We start from the raw sequence: 5,489 nt of genomic DNA, 5'->3' as shown, positions 1-5,489 counted from the left end.
CGGAGGTTTAGTTACATTTGGTTCCGTGACCAAGGGATCTAAGATGTGCTCTGTAGAACACATCTTGGATACCAAGGTTTACAAATAAATAATAGGAAGTAGCCGTTGCAAGGTTACTTTTGGTGCCGAGCAACCAGAATTTTAATAACCTTATTTTATAGCCTTGCCAGGCTACATTTGTTGCTGTGAAAATGAGTGGGTGTGCTGTATTTCTTGACTTATTTCATCTCTAAATAAAACTCATATACCTAATATTTTTATTCAATCGCTATTTCATAAAAACTAAAATAACTTTATCGTTAATAAACAAGTCTGTAGTATTTTCTTCCATTGTTCATTCTTGCCGCGTTCCGGGCGAAGTCATGCATCGATGCGGAGTCAATTGTATGTTCATCTCCTTCCACTGGTATCTAAAAAAAAACATAGTAATAAAAGTAAAGTAGCGTAGTAAACTAAGACAAAAAAATATTTCTAGGAAATTAGTTCATAGTCGTAGTGGTTAAACATCGTCCCCAATAGGCGATTCGGGTTGCATTGCTACGTAGCAATTGTTGGCATTGGCGCATCTTGACGTTCCCTTGCGCCTGTGCGTAGTACTATTATTTATTCTGTGTCTTAATGTATGTTTTATGGCTGTTGTATAGGCAGGGCAAGTACTGGAAATACTAGGTACTTATATAGAAAATACCCATGTATCTAAAATAATAGGAAGCGCGGAGCTGTAGCACTTTAGAAGAGTTTGCCACCTCGTGACCGGAATTGGAAACATAAGTGTGTACACAATGTACAATAGTAATAGAATTTCATGTTAAAACAAATAGTTCTCTATATGCCCAGTACATTTTCATAGCAGGCTCTGCCATCTTCAGGGCTATTTTGAAATCTCACATCACGTTTGCACTTCACACCGGAGATCGGATAGCTTCGATGCTGTTTTATATAGTCTATGAACACTCTGATGATATACATATTCCTAGCAGGCTTGTTATACAGAATTTCATTCATAGGCAGGATAACTACAGTCTAGATGTAAGGTTATTTTCCTAAAATAGTCTAGGATACCTAAGTCCTAGATTTAAGACCTAGTAATACAAGAAGATAGGCTCTAGTCTAATGGCTATAGGGGCGCGATTATTCATTGTCGCGCTGAAGTACAATATTATATGGGGCGTCCCGCCATTTTTCTATGAATGCTGAATAGCTACACGCATGTGGTATTATGACAAGTACATCCTTCGATGGATGGCTTGTTTGCATTTCAGTTGTAACTCTATAATCTACAAATTGGCTCACAGGATTTCATACATCATACAATAATTTGGCATATTGTTTGTACGGTTTGTACCAAATATTGTCACTGTAGTGCAGCCGTGAGAAGAACAGGTTTCTGTCTGTTAAGATATACGTATTAATCATGTTAGGACTAATTTAGTTCATTAGCTTATAAGTCATCATATATTTTCATATTACATCCGTAGTAAACAAGCATATGTCCCTCTTGATGGTGAGAGGTCACCATAGCCTATATCTGCCAATTATTTCAATAAATTAAATCCACTGTACGAATTTCAACTTTCTATACGCATATATTTTTACTGTAGTAACACAAATAAGTATGTATGTATAAACAAGATTTTCAATAGCTTCATATGACATGAGTTCGTTATCTTACATGATAAGCTGTAGGCTAGTCTAAAATAGTAAGTGTAAAACCATACAATTATTATGTTCGGTAGATTGGGTACACAGCTTTTATACAATATTTCACAAGTCAGGAGTATGCCAACATACTGTACTTCATTACAACCATGTCAAACATATCCTACGAAATATTAGCATTACCAGCATCTGGGAGGTCGTACCTCGCCATACCCTAACTCCACCACTGCTTGATCATTGGCACAATTGCTTAATGAATTTCAGGAAAATTGATTGAAATTTGTAATATTCCTGTTAAGTAGGCATAGATAATAAGCACTATTATCATTATAAAACCATATTTTACTGAGGTTCAGAAAAAGTATGTAGTATGTGGTACGCATTAAGTATGTAAACTTACCTAACATGACCGGGTCCAGTCTGATTGTCGGATTACTTTGTTGTTCAGTAACGTTGAGCATGAGCTGGTAGTGTAGATCAGTGAGTCCTCAGTACACTGAAAGGAAACGTCAGAGATTAGAAATGTTCATGTAGATAGCGTAAGAAAAGGGTTTAGTTTTAGAGTTAGGTTCTGCCAAATTGGGTTCAATATTATTTCATTTATCTACTCACAGAGGCGCGTCGCTTAATTTTTGGAACTAAGACACGCCCATGAGAAATATTGTGTCAGAAAAAAACAACGCATACAACAAAATTTACAAAAGGGAAATTAAAAATAGAAAAGTTTGAGAACCCCTGCCTAGCAGTTCATATCTACATGAGCTAGGACATAAATGAGTTAGTAATAAGTTTGCTTAACCAATAAAATTAGGATAAATTAATGTAAGTTCAATTTTCACTTCATCGCTTATTGCCATCGCTATACTTCGCCTAAATTATCTAAATATAATATTAATGCCATGAGCTATTAACTTTTAAATTTAATAATTAGTATGAGCTATTATAAAAAAATAAAAGTACCTTTCGTTTATATGAAGTCAGTAGATATATGGAAGACGGTCCAACTGAAGCGTGGCCTCTCGGGTAAAACCTGAAATTGTACATATTGAAAGATTAGTTAAAAAAGGGTGTATGTATGTTTAAGGAATCTTATTTATAAATACGTATCATTAAGATTGTTTATATTTATCTAGGGCAATCATGGTTAAGTACTTACTTGGGAATTGTGCTAAGACGGAGTACAGTCCATAAAAAGACACTCCGGAAAATTCCTCAGTCAACCTGCACATTGCCGACAGCTGGTTGATGTTCTTCAATGATGATAATCCATTTCATATACTGAAAATTGATACATACACTATTTAAACTCATTGTAACACAAACAAAATTTATGCTAAGTCTGGATTTTTAGTCTACATAATTTTATTTAAGTATCCAAAATTACAAAATTAAAGTTTGGACAAGATTCAATGCCTATTTTTAAATGCCATGACATTCGTTTGAGGTCCTACAAATATTATTTTCCATAGCCCATAAGCCAGCGCTTCAGAAAAATAATTGAGAAGTTTATATGTTGGTACGGAAACAACGTTACAATTTCCAAGAACAGTTAGGTAGCCTAGATCAAATAAATTAGTCGAACATATTTTTAATGCTTACCGTTTAACCAAGGTATGTTCAATTTCTATAAATATTGATTTCCATAAATTTGTGGCAGATGTGTAGAAATATCGGGCATTGTAAACTTTCCAGAGAAATTCCAATTAGATGTTGAAACTGAAAAATCGAACAACCATGTAAACCTCATTGAAAGTAACAAATATATTTTGTTAGTTAGGCCTATTTCACGTACATTTAGATCCTCTTGGGGAATGTGAAAGTCAGAAAGTAACGTGGGAAATTTACTAATCATTAACTTATCTGACGACAGAACAATGAAATAAGCAACATTTCACCATATATATTCGGTCTAGTCGTTGTAGTTCGCAAGTATGTTCTGCCGGGATTCGAAAACAACGACTTGTTTGAAAACACATCAAATAATAAAACAAAAGCTTACCTTTCTTGCAAAGCTGCTTTTGGAGAAGGCAATTGTTCACTTTATTAGTAGAGACATGGCCCGTTAAGACATCCTTTACATGGGCTGTTTGCTCATTAGATCATGAGTATGAGCACTAAATTCTTCTATTATCTTGATGAGAAACACAACAAAACACATGTCCATTGCATTCACGTTTTTTTTTTCCAACAATAATGTCATGTCAATTTCGTAACCTCACTTTCGCTAACGGAAAATTACATTGCAATTGCAGTTCAGAGTTCAATTTGATAAAACAGGCTCACTTTGTCGACAAAATTATTTAGAAGTAACGCGTGTTTAGGGCAAATAATGTTTTGTTTGCATTTTCTTAGTTTGCTAAATGACAAAATGGCGAATATGGACGGTTCATGACCGGCGTCGGCGCAGAATTGCCTGTCGTATTGTTTAAGCAGATTAAAATAAAGCGAATATTTAAATAATTCTAGTTGTAGATCACGTAATTAATAATGAGCTAAAGAAAACAAAAACGGATCTGCCATTTTTTCGCGAACAAGCGGATTAGCGGTAAGCATGACATAGATTAGAGAAAATAATTTAACCACAGATAACATATATCTTCGCCAAAAGGTGTTCTATCGGTGACATTACACAAACTATCATTGTTTTTAAGTTGGTACGCTTGATCGGTCATACAATTTTCGACAAAAGATATTCAGTAATTCAGTAATTTATTGTCCGGTGTTGTCATTTACAAAACTTTACTTCATTTTTCTCTACTTCATTATAGTAAAATTAATACAATAGATGTATTTAAATACAAAAGATTTTGTTAATTTAATTTTATATTGCTTAAATCACATCAAACTATTCAAGTTGTGTAGATTTTGAACGGTATTTTGTAAATAGGGCCTAACACATGTCCCCTTACAAGTGCGGTCCGACCGTCTGTTAGATCCTTAAAGAATCTCACAATATATTTTTAATGTGGTCACACTTTTGTAAACCGATGCGCACACGCGATTTCCTACGCATTGACAAATTTACACGATAGTTTTCGTTCGATTTCATTAAATTATGAAAAAAAAAAATCAATTATATATTTCTAATAACTAGTCAAATATTTGAACATTATGATAGGCTAAATTTATGATATCAAATAATTGTTTTGTTGATTTAATGTTTGTGACTACTAAAAACACATTAGTGTGTTTACAATGAAAATACGCCCATGAGGACAATTGTAAAAGAAAAAAAAACGGTTAAGGATGACAATATTGACAGTGACAGTTCCTTACGAAAAAAAAATCTGAGCGCGAAGTTATTAAATTTTATTTAAGAAAACCGATTTCACTGAAAATTATAGTGTTATGTAGCTTCAAATAATTAGTGTAATTGATAGTGTAGGAGCATGTGTGATTTTTAGTGACGTCTTATTATCACACGTAAAGAAATGTGAGAGTTAACTACGTTTTGAAACGAAGAGCTCTGTTAGTGAAAACATAGTAATTTCAATTAGTTTTAGGCCATAATTAGTTAGTTAAAAAAGGTGTTAGTGCAATAGTGCAAGAATTGAGTACATGGAGACAGAGTTAGCAACAGTTTGGACGCGAAAAACATGAAGTGAACATTGAGATATTTCGTGGGACGTTCGAGTTGAAGTACCCGGCTTTTGATGTCAACTAACGGAGGAGTAAGAGTTTTTGAGCCTGGTCTCATACCTGCTCATAGGACCAATGTGTTACTGAAGATTTTCAATATGATTATGTTGTTAGTGGTGTCATATTATGCCACACTAAACAGAAGAATGGAACAGAAAATGCCGATCAAGAAAAATACATATATGTAAGTG

The 5,489-nt window shown here is 33.9% G+C and overlaps 1 long non-coding RNA gene across 1 annotated transcript; it reads right to left on the bottom strand.

The window, feature by feature from the left end:
* On the bottom strand, nucleotides 1-4,340 carry LOC125237904. Its single transcript, XR_007178383.1, has 6 exons — nucleotides 3,659-4,340; nucleotides 3,259-3,375; nucleotides 2,816-2,937; nucleotides 2,620-2,689; nucleotides 2,060-2,155; nucleotides 1-410 (listed from the first exon to the last, which is right to left on the bottom strand). It is a non-coding gene; the product is annotated as an uncharacterized LOC125237904 (long non-coding RNA).
* Between the last annotated feature and the right edge of the window lie 1,149 nt (nucleotides 4,341-5,489).

This window comes from Leguminivora glycinivorella, chromosome 22 (genome assembly GCF_023078275.1).
Source record: "Leguminivora glycinivorella isolate SPB_JAAS2020 chromosome 22, LegGlyc_1.1, whole genome shotgun sequence".
In the NCBI taxonomy this organism is placed as follows: domain Eukaryota; kingdom Metazoa; phylum Arthropoda; class Insecta; order Lepidoptera; family Tortricidae; genus Leguminivora; species Leguminivora glycinivorella.
The sequence above is the reverse complement of the archived record's forward strand: the minus strand, read 5'-3'. Positions and strand labels throughout refer to the sequence as shown.